Source organism: Triturus cristatus, chromosome 6 (genome assembly GCF_964204655.1).
Source record: "Triturus cristatus chromosome 6, aTriCri1.1, whole genome shotgun sequence".
In the NCBI taxonomy this organism is placed as follows: domain Eukaryota; kingdom Metazoa; phylum Chordata; class Amphibia; order Caudata; family Salamandridae; genus Triturus; species Triturus cristatus.
The window spans coordinates 431,390,717-431,402,872 of NC_140589.1; positions in this window are offsets into that span (position 1 = coordinate 431,390,717).

Here is a 12,156-nt window from a genome sequence, read left to right on the forward strand (position 1 = left end):
AACGTGCAGTTCCTGTACTTTGCCCAGCAAATGTAAGGGGGTCAGAGTAACAGTCCCAGGGTTAGAGCCAGTCACTTGTAGGGTCCGTATCTCCCTTTCATTAAAAGAGCAATGGTTTTGATTAATAGCACCCGTCACGCGCTACCGATGCGCGGTGCCCTTCGTGAAATGGCCGAACCCCTCGGCTACTCTGATGCTGACTTTGCAGCCCCTGATGATAAAAGAAAATGTACCCTCAATGCGTGCCGGGCCGTAAACAAAGCCCCGATGTCCCAAAGCACAGTGAGCAGACTCCAGTGGCCTAGCCCAGTCCCAAGGGGGAGGCTTTCCACAGTCCCGCTGGCAGGCGCGCGATCAGTGTAACGCCACCCAGAAAAGAATACTCCGCCCCCGGCCGGCCCGCTGTTGCAGGGAGGCAGTTCTCACAGTCCCGCTGAAGGCAATGCCGCCCTCGGCCTCCCAGCACGCACAACCGCAAGCGTTACCTGAAGGAGATGACGTTGGCAGCGATTTGAGGCTCCTCCGACCTCTGGAACGTGGGGTTCTCGCTGGTGCTGCTCAGTTACGAGCAGGGCAGCCCTTCCTGATTTCCAACGCGCCCTCGCCCCGGGACGAGCCCCTCGTTGCCCGGCAACACTCCCACGTCACACTAATCCCAGCACGGCCCTGCTCTGACGTAAGCGGGGCAGCGCACGGGTTTCCTGAGTCTCCCGGGCCGGCGGTGGTGATTCCTGCAGCGATTTTGGTGTGCCTGGATTCAGGCCCACGGCGGGGATCCTGGGGGTGATTTAAACAGCGATCCGACTCAGGCCTGCAGCGGTGACATCAGGGAAAGTTGCAGAAGCGTTTCTGGGAACGCTTTCACAACGGGCCAGCGGCGGTGATTTCAGGGGCAGTTTTGGTCACGGTAGAAGCCCCACGTTGAGCGCGGCCCGAGGCACGCTGCGTGGTGAACGAATGGGTATCAAAAAGTCCCTTTAAAACAGGCAGTCCTGAATATCACTCTGCTTGCAGAGCAGAGTGAAAATATAGTGCTACAGGGCAAGTCCTGGGAGCTTTGTGGTTCCAAAAGGCAGTTTGTAAAACGTTGTCCTTATGAATCCCCAGCAATCAGGGGGTCAGTCAGAGAATAGTGGAGACACTCTGGTGGTGTTTCTTTAGCCTCCCTAGCAGGGCAGGATCAGCAGGCAGTAGGGCAGCTCAGTAGGTAGGGGCAGCAGTTCCTGGGAGCAGTCAGCCTCCTCACAAGTGGCAATCCTCCTGACGCAGCAGTCCTCACTCCAGCAGAGATTCTTCCCAGTCCAGTAGTGTAACAAAGATGTGTAGCCAGGACCCTCCCTTTTCTACTCTGCAGTCTAGTTTCTAGAAGAGGGCAGAAGTCTCTGGGAGGGTCTGGGGGCAGGGGTTTCTGGAAGAGTCCAGGGAGTTCTGGGATGTTCCCCGCCTTCCCTGACCTGGCTGTCCCAGTGACAAAAGGCAGGGCCGTTAAGGCTACAGTGGGCAGCCAGTCACAGCCCATTCAAGGGGAGAAGGTGTGAATCACCACTCCCAGGCAGACTATCAGTATGCAGATGGGAGGGGGGAGTCTGCAGTGCCCAGTCTAAGTGTAGGCAGAGAAATGACTACTTTCTAAAAGGGATAATTCTAGGGCAGTAGTGCCCAAACCCCATATGTAATTGGAAAGGTATCCCTGCCCCGATTTTAACGAGACCAAACATGACAAACTTATTAGGTCCCAGTCAGAAATTATCAGAGAACGAGGGTTCCCCAATGTTAGCCTATGGAGTGTTCAGCCTCACTGCAGTAGGAGGGGCTTGTGGCTGATATGGCAGTGTCACAATGTTTTGGGGGAGAGCACCTGCACCTCAGCACTGTTTAGCAGTGGTGAGACGCCCAGAGGCCTAAGTCCAACAGAAAGGTACGATAAAAATGGGAGGCACAAGTTAGGGGGAGACCACCCTAAGGCTGACAGGTCCAACAACACTCATTGGCCCAAAAGCAAAAGATCTGCAGTGTTTTATAGGGGATTTAAAGACGAATTAAAGGATGCCCTTGCACAGGGCCTAATAGACCCACAGAGATTTCTGCTTTAATTGGTTTGGTAGTTGAAATAGACTTCCGGCAAACTAAATGAAAAGGAAAGAAAAGACAAGACTATTGTTCTAGCATTCCACGTTTTGATCGAGTTAAGACTGAGGGTTCAAGGATGGGAGAAGGTCAACATGGAGTTGAACCGATGCAAATAGGAACAATTCGTGGACCATTAACTAAGGAAGAGAAGGAAAAAAGAACACTAAATAAGCTATGTCTATATTGTGGCAACAGTGGTCATTTTGTTCGGAATTGTCCAAGAAAACCAAAACAACCTGTGAAGGAAAACTCGCAGCACCACCAGTAACTAGAGTTTAACTGGTGGGTGCAAATTCAAATTCAACTCCACAAGACCATCTTTTGGCCAACAGTCTACAGGTATCTTCTCCCCATCTCGTGATGTCAATGTCACTCAACTTCCGAGATAAACATTTGAAGAATATTTCCGTGTTGGTAGATTCTTGGGCCACAGGAAATTTTTGTCACTTAAAGTTTGCAAAAAAAGTTGGATTAAGGTCACTAAAAAAGAAGAAGCGCAAGGTGGTCCGGGCAGTGGATGGTACTAACTTATCATTCGGACCAATAACCAGTCACACGGAGCCAGTGGAGTAGGAAACCCCTGAAGGTCATTGCGAAGTACTGCAATTCAATTTGATTGATGCTCCCCAGTTCAAGCTAATATTGGGGTTATCCTGGTTTATGGAACATAACCCCACTATAGATTGGAGCGCATGATCAATTGTCTTGGACTCCAAATTTTACAAGGAGAATTGTTATCGTTATGGGGAATCCAGGGTTCAACACTCGCCGGCTACACTTTTTAATTTTTTTTATTCTTTTTATTCAGATTTAGAGGTACGGTTACAGCATCAAATTACACATGAAACATTGCTCAATTGTTCAATACAACTCCCATCTATTAACCCTTTCACCGCGGCGGGGATTCCGCCGCGGTGCTGGGGGGTGCGGGGGGGGGGGGCAGCACGGTGGCGCTGTGCTCATGACGGAGCCGCTCCGTCATGAGGCACGGTTGAGCTGTGCTCATGACGGAACGGTTCCGTCATGACTCCGCCCATTTGCGTTGTCCCCCCGCACAGGCGGGGAAACAGCGCCGCGTAGGCGGAGCGGCCGCCAACGGCCGTAACATGACGGAACCGTTCCGTCATGAGCACACGGCAACCGTGGCTCATGACGGAGCGGCTCCGTCATGAGCAGGGAAGGGGTTAATTATCTTTAGGCTGTCCGGATTTCGGTTAAAACCGACTCTACACGAGATTACCCTACCGATTGCAAATCAGCTGACCCGGTTTAAACCGAGTATCGCTGAATTTTTCACATTGGATTAATCACTTGGCCATTTGCACCTTTTGGCCACTTGAGGGAGCCAAAGCAGTACAATCCAGCATCCGAGCTAGGCATCGGTAATTCCGATGAAACGCTTGGACCAGATTACCAGATCACTGTAAATGATGGAGTTTATGCAAGCACAATTACTTCTAGAACAATTTCAAATAAGTGGTAACATTTTCCAGAAAACAAAATTCAGTAATGGCGAATAAAAAGAAACATGTTATCGTATTTCCGCAGAGTCTAGTAAAGGAATAAGGGTTTAGGAAGAGGACAGACGCAGAAGAAACGTTGAGAAGCTTTCAATGACAACGCTCTCTTGATTCTTTTAATGATTTGGAAGAGACGGTCCTAAACCTAAAACAAAATTGTATTTGCATTGCACAAGTAGACTTACAGAAAAGTATTTTCTCTACTGTTGTATCCGGATCCTTCATTCACTGCTGCTGTGTGGGCCAGAGAGTGCTACTGTTCAGAGTGAAAGAAGTGTTGTGCTGCATTGTGTTCAGCAATACTTGTGTGTGACGCAGATTCCACGGGTATCCTCTCCCCGCCTTCTTTTTGATGTTCTCTCCTACTAGTCTGTGAGTGTGTTCCCACCTTTGGATTTGTGGAGATGCGGATGGGGCCACTCCCGCCATTTTGCTGCTCCGGTTCAGTTTGCCTCAGCCTCCTGCTGTAACAACTCATCTTCACAACTTCCGAAATCATTTCCCGAAAAAGCAGGGGGCCCGTGCGCCTCTTCCGGGACGGGGGTGACTTCTCGGCGCCGGGACGTCACTCCACACTAGTGTCTTGTGAGCTGCGTTCCTGGCAGCGGATTCAGCAGGAAGACGTAAGTGCCCCCAGCTGCGGCTTCAGTGCAAGCAGCACACCTTCAGCTTCTTGTGGGTTTCTGTTGTATAAATACTATGGCAGGTGCTTTCTTCTTCCTCGCTTTCTTTGCAGAATTTCTAATTCCTAAGCACTACTTTTGCAACTATGGAAACAGCTTCTCACTTTATTGTTTCCGGTCGCTTACAATCTCTTCGGTCCTAGCGTTCCAGATGCTCCTGGTCTGTCAGTTACCTTAGGGAGAAGGGGTATTCTGTGGGCCCTGCCTGTGACCGTGGGGGGAGAGGAGCTTTTGTTGTCTGCTGTCTGTTTTACTGAGGCCGGCCGCACCTGAGTACTTCACAGGTCTTTGAAAAGACCATTTACTTAACAAGGATTTGTTGTTTTTCATAAAGGAGTGGGCGCGGGGTGGGGGGGGGGGGGGCACTGGAGAAAGAGGCGGCACGCTCTAGTTTCTTTCTTGTTTTTTAAATGGGCTGTATATTTGCTATTATCTCCAAATTATGAGCGTCCATGACCTATTCTGCCTATAAATAATGGAGACTGGAGAAGGAGTGTAGCAGTTGTAAAACATCCTTCAGAACAGTAGCCTCATTACCATGGAGTTAGAATACTACACCGAATGTACAATGCTCGGATTCGGACTTCCAACCCCCCCCCCCCCCCCCCCCCCCCCCCGCCACCCACTCAACAGGATTGGCTGCTTCATCTCTGGCCTCGCTGACAAACTACCAAGTTAAATGTCTAAAAAAAAAAAAAAACCTTGGCAAGACTATCTGAAATGTTGACAAGTGCGAAAAAGTGCAAACTGACTTTTAATGCATCAGTTTTTCAAGCAACACATTCCTCGCAGTTATGTAATTACACCGTTTTTTTCCTCAGTCCAATCAATTTCTCTTCTCCTAATGACAGGCTGACCTCGAGTCATAAAACCGTTTGCTTGCGCCCTCTTGCCCGTGTTTGTGTAAATGATGTGACAATACCTGGGCTGTTTATCCTGGCGAGTTTAACCCCTTCCATGCTGCGCAGATTCCGCCGCTGTGCTGACGGAATCTTGCGCGGGCGTGGTCATGACGGAACGGTTCCGTCATGAGCACAGCTCAACCGTGGCTCATGACGGAACCGTTCCGTCATGAGCACCGAAGGGGTTAAAAAAACACAGCTATCTGATCACCCTGCACTGTACATTCCCGGCATACACATTTACTCAACCCCCTGAAAAAATACAGATGTCTCACGAGCCACACTCGAACTCTGTGTAAACAGTGACCTGTGGGCAGGGGGGTGTGGCTTGTACCGTGCACAGAAAGCACAAGGCGAGGGGAGCACAGCCGGACTAGGTCGTAGCGCCTTTCCTTCAAAACGAATGGCTTTACGAATAGCTTTACTATTGATACCAGCAGAGGACCAACAGGTACATTCTTGAGCAGCTCAGCAAATTGAGAGCCGCTTCCAGAAAAACGTGGTGACAAAGAGGTGTGAATTGCTGCAGGGCCAACCTAACTATTGCGTCGAGTAATGTTATTTATAAAAGGCAAGAAGACAATTCAGTGTGTTTTTTGCGCACACATATAGTTCTTTTCTGTTAATATTGTTATAGCAGAATGCTTATGAAAAGCAGCTTCTTTGGAGGAAATTGGTTTTACCTTTGACCGTTTTTATGGTTTATGGTCTTGGATAAGTGTTATTTTCTTTGTGTAGTGGTTGTGCAGCTTTTAAGAGTCTGCGGTGCATCATTTCTGTGGGAATTACACTTCTACTATGCTGAACCATAGAAAATACTTTGCAACTCCCACCCTCTTTTGGAGGGAATCCCACTTCTTGGATTAATCTTCACCGTCCAAAACGAGTAAAATGCCGCCCATCAATTTCATTGACCTCACCTGACCTGGTAACCTTCTGCACATTACATAAATGAGTCCATCCTCCATGATTTCAGTGTGCTCACCCTCTAAAACGAGTCTTTCGAGTCTAAGGGCGAAGAGGTGTTCAGAGGTATACAAAAGAGATAGAGTGGTGAGGGTGTACAAATGAGCAGCAGGTGCCAAAGCTAATTCCACGAGAATTGTGCAAATCCAGCTGCTTTCATTTTATTGCTGTAGAATTAACGATCTATGAGGAATTATACACAGTTCAAAAGTCTCTTTATAATCCTACAAACATCTACATGTTCTCCATGCATCTCTGCATTAAGTGTTAACAAATATGGTAATACACTGCCTCTTCCTCCCAAGCATACTGATCCCTTCCAAAACATAAATAAAAGGCTTTGTCATTTAGAATGCCAATAGCTTAAACTCGCATAAATGTGAGACCTATTGCATTGCAAATGCTTGTTAAATCTGAGCTACAGAATCAAAGGACAATGGAAATTTTTTAATGACTGTATTAAGCTTCTGACATGTAGAGCAGTATACAATTTCCGAAGAAAAATTGAAAAATCAATCATAAAAGCAAAGCATTCCATAAACACCGGCAAAACACTGTTTCATTTGTTTCTTATGGCGCGAAAATGAGTAAACACTGAAAAGCACTGTTTTTTTGAGGTATGAAAATCACTGGAAAACACTGAAAAAACACCACCAGAATTTACCAAAAATAGAAACTGAAAACAGGAAAGCCTAATTATCTTATTCTCATACACATTAGACGTTGGTCCTTATGCCCACACAATTACATATTTAATGTCCAGCTCTCATTAATTTTATTTCTGATTCATGATTCACTGTTGGCAATGCACACAGCCTTCTCCTGTAGGTGTGCCAACCTCCCCATAATCTTATCCATTTTTTAGGACAACCTCTGCGCACATATACCGTCTTTTCCGCCACCATGGCCATGTCCATATCTTTACACCATTCCGCTATTGTGGGGGTGGTAAGTACACCGCAGTGTTTAGCAATGTTTCTTTCGGCTAACACCATTCCCAGTGTCGCCCAAGTCTGCACTGTGGAATTAAGGCCCGTTGCCACCGAAATATTCAGAAGGCAGCGTTTGGGTTCTGGAGGAACTGGGCGCCCGCTGATTCTCGTGATGATGGACATGACAGACTTCCAATATGGCACTATTGCAGGACATTGCCAAAGTGTATGAAAGAAGGTACCGGAGGCAGAGTTGATTGTCAGTTGTCCCTATTTTATATAGAGTGATTCTAGTGTAGTAGATTCTGTGAAGGATCTTAAGCTGTACAAGGCGTAGTTTGGATGCGATCGCCACCTCTTTGGGTGAAGCCAATGCTTCCTGCCAGTCGAAATCATCTAGGTCCCCCCCCCTCGCCATTTTTCTTGCGGCCTTTGCATGGGATCGGGCATATTATTAATGATCTTTCGATATGTCATGGATATTGCTTTCGTGGCCATGTGATCTGTCAACAATCTATCCTCTAACAGTGACGCCTCGGGGAGACTAGTGTTTGAGGGGATTGGTGCCTCCAGGGCATGTCTAATCTGATAGTAATTGAATCGCTACGTGGCTGCCAATTCATATTGGTCTTGGAGTTTTGCAAAAGAAATCATCTTTCCCTGCACTCAGAGATCTCCCACCCTTGATATCCTTATATTGTCCCAGTGTTTGATGCCCTTACTTTTGCCCAGACTGTCCGTGTCCCAGAGTGGGGTCGCCTGTGTGATTTTGTTGTGCCCGCCCAACCTTTTGTGTACTATTTTCCATACCTGGAGTGTGTGATTCGTCGGACCCATCAGGGCTCAGGTTTTGTTGTAGAGTGCCTGATATAGCCCTACCTCTCCCAACTCCAATCTGTCAAGACTGTTGACTGGGTCTGTGTGGGGGACATGTAACCAGTGGTTAATCACCATCAATAGGGACACCCAGTAGTAAGTTTGTATATTTGGAAGTGGGATGCCACCATCATACCAGTTTCTGAACAGATTCACCATAGCTATGCGAGGTGGGTTATTATTCCAGAGGAGTTTGGTGACTTCTGCCTCTATAGTTCGGAAGTAGGATTGGGGGACCATGAATGGTGTATTTTGGAGGACGTATGGGAACCTCGAAAGTGCCATCATTTTAAAGAGTGCCACTTTACCCAAGAGCATTAGTGGCAACGATTGCCAGTGTTTAGTGTCCCTTTTGGAGCCGTTTCAGGGGGGCTTGAAGGTTCATGGTCATAACAACCTCTGGGTCGTGGGTGATGTGGATTCCCAAGTACTTGAAAGTATCCCCAGTGGTTGTCACATCACAGCCAGCCGGTAACATAGGTGGAGGCCCTCTCAGGACATATAGAACGGATTTAGTCCAATTGATCGTGTACACCGAGTGCCTACCGTAGGAGCTACATATGTCTAGCAGGCTAGATAGGGAACCTCTGGGAGAGGCCATATTAAGGAGGACATCGTCCACATACTGGGATATGTGATCCTTGCATCCCTCAGTCCAGCGAAGCCCACGTATAACAGGATCTTGCCGTATCCAGGACGCCAGAGGCTCTAGTATAAGAGCGAAAAGAAGCAGCGATAGCGGGCAACCCTGCCTCGTGCCTCGGTGCAATGGGAACTCTTTGGATATATGCCCATTAGCTACCACATGGACAGGGGATTAGTATATAGTAACCTAACCCAGGAACAACATTTTGGACCAAACCCCATCTTTATGAGGACGGCAAAGAGGAAAGGCCATTCGACCATGTCGAAGGCCATTCGTGCGTCCAGGGACAATATGATGGCTTCCTCTTGAATGGTGTGCCTACGTCGCAGTACATTATGGAGATGTCTTAAATTTAGTGCCGTGTTTCTTCCAGGCATGAACCCTGACTGATCCAGGTGTATTAGTGTAGTTAGGTGCGGTGTGAGTCTGCTGGCCAGAGTTTTAGCCAATATCTTTGCTTCTGCATTGAGCAGAGATACGGGCCAGTATGAGGCACATTCCCGAACAGGTTTACCGGGCTTATAGAAGGCCACTATTGTTGCCGGTCTTTGGCTCGTGGAAGTTCTCCTCTTTCCAAACTGGCCCTGTACATATCTAGCAAGTAGAGCGTAAGTGTTGTTGCATTTTGTTTATACCACTCCATAGGGATACCATTCGGGCCCAGGGCCTTCCCGAACTGGATTTTTCCGATTGCTATCGCAATTTCTTCCATGGAGAGCTCTGCCTCTAATAGGCGAGACTCCTCTCCGGGGAGTTTGGGAAGTCGGATATCATGGAGGAACTCTTCCGCATCTTCTTGTGTTATCGTAAGTGCCAAAGTGTAAACTTGTTTGTAGTGCTGTGCTAAGTGGTCTACTATAGCTTGGGGATTCGGTGTAACTATTCCTGTGGGGAGCTGAAGTTCCGTGATCCACCTATCTGCCTTTTCTCACTTGTCAAGCCATGCTAGGAGTTTGCTCACTTTATCACCGACTTCGTATATTGTGTGTTGAGTAGCGGAAAGCCACATCCTCACCTCCTCTCGTAGGTGGTCTGTACACTCCTGTCGTTTAAGGAGTAGTAGATGGGCTTTTGATTCTGAGGAGTACTGTCCTTGGGCCCTCTCCAGATCGCTTACCTCTCGCTCGAGTGCAAGTACTGCCTGGGCCTTTTCTTTTTTTTGTGGTGCGTTATGAGTGAGATCGCCTGTCCACGAAGCACTGTTTTATATGCTTCCCATAGAGTGAGTGGGGAGGAGACTGAGGGTGCGTTCTCATTAAAATAATGTTTGGTGGCTTTGGTCAGTCCTGTCCCAATTTTAGAGTTCTTAAAGTATATGGGGAATATTCGACTCCGTGTTGTGGTGTGCCACGTATACATTGCATGGATCGGGGAATGGTCCGAGATGCCTCTTGGTAGATGTGTGACATCTATGAAGTTTCCTATTTTGCCCGCTGGTGCCAGTATAGGATCTATTCTTATTAGGCTGTTATGTGCACCTGAATGATATGTGTATTGCCTCGCATGCGGGAAGCGGGGTCTCCGGATGTCTACAAGACCTATGGTATCTAAGAAATCTGTTAGGTTAGAGTGCATTCGGTGTTGTTGTCAACGGGGTGTTCGGTCTAGAGTGTCATCTAATGTTGCATTGATGTCCCCTCCTATGATTCCTGCGGAAGCTGAAGCAGGAACGTGCTGAGTGCTGGGAATGCTGACAAGTGAAACGCAGGGCGGATATAGACTGACACTATGTTGATCATCCGTCCTTCCCATTGACATGATATTGCTGCAAATCTGCCATGATCGTCTGTGTACGTGCGGTTGACAACAATTGGATATTGTTTTTTAAGGAGAATCCCGCCTCCCCGGGAGCCGGATGTGAACTCTGAGCGGACTACTAATTTGAAGCCCCATCTGTCGAGTGCTTTTGCAGGCCATCCCCGTTAAGTGGGTCTCTTGTATCAGGGCTATCGCCGTCGCTCTACGCTTTAAGTACTGTAGGACCAGTCCTCTCTTAAACTTATCCCGTAGACCGTTGACGTTCCAGTTAACCCCGTTTCCCTCCCCCCTCCCTGCATCCCTGCATGACGGTTTAAGAACTGCCCGCCACCCCAACTTTGCAGAGTGCCTATTTCTGACTGCCCAGTTCATTTGTAGGGGGGAGAGCTCCTACGTTGTTCCCCCAGGGCCGTCTCACAGATCTATTTACCCTATCAGCAATTATGTAGGTGCCCAGTATGGGAGGCCGGAAACCCCCACTATGCATAGCAATATGGAGAGGCATCAGTGACCAGGCCCGCGAGCACTGCCTCCGCAGTGGGCCGTAGCAGGACCCCACAATCCCATCCACGTACTTGGCAGGAACGCAGTCTTGTGAGTCTATACTACGTGCTGCATTGCCACTGCGTAGCGGGTCATTGTTTGACAGCATGCATGGGGATAATATTCATGATGCCTATTCAGTTCTCTTTGTTCTGGGTTCCAGTAGCTGTCATTCTGGCTGCCAAGTCTGGGGAGATTGGTCCTGTCATTTTGCGGTTGGTATTGTGTCTGGGTTTACCGCGCTGTGGGACCTGTCACCAACCCTCAAGCCAGTCTTGGGCTTCCTTCGGAGTTGTGAAGAACCATGTTTTCCCATCAGCTTCCACTCTTAACTTCGCAGGGAACATCATCGCGTATTTAAGTTCATGCTTCCTGAGTTACTGCTTTATGGCAATGAAGTTTTGCCGCTGTTCAGCCACTGCATCCGTGTAGTCTGGGAAGAAAGAGATTGTACTTTGCTGATAGCAGATTGGGGGGCCGCCCTCGCCGTTTGGAGAATAAGGTTGCGATCCCAAAAGTTGAAAATGCATGCCAGTAGGGGCAGAGGGGGTGCACCCGGCCTAGGTCTGCCCCCGGGGACTCTGTGGGCCCGCTCAACTGAGAAATAGTTGGAGAGTCTTCTGGGTTGTAGGTGGTTCTTGACCAGGTCTTCCACAAATAGGTCCATTGCAGGGCCCCCCATTCCCTCGGGTACTCCCACGATGCTGACGTTATTGCGACGGGAGTGGCCTTCATAGTCATCCAGTTTTGCTGCCATGGCTCTATACTCCGTTTCCAGATGCTTCATCTGTTTCTTTAGAGAGACGGTGTCTACACCCAGAGCAGTTGTCGTAATTTCTACCTCTGCCACACAAGAACTGAGGTTCCTGAAATCTGCATGAATTAGGGAAAGTTCAGTAGTAACTGTGTCTATGTGGGACTCCAGAGACGTATGCACTTTGTTGAGCGTGTTCATGATGTCCTGCAATGTGATCTCTTTTCCCGTTGTGAGCCCCTTGGTTGCCGGCTTAGTATATGCGTATTTTTCGAGTTTGTTTTGGTGGGTCCCTCATTGGCCCCGTCCCCCCATTGTGTCCTGCCCTATAGCGATGATAGGAAGCAGCTAGTCGCCCGCTGGCAGTACTCACTGCCGCCTGCCTGTGCTGCACCGTGGCACACGCGTACTGTCGGGTTTTCTACCAGCCAGCTACTGCCACAGCG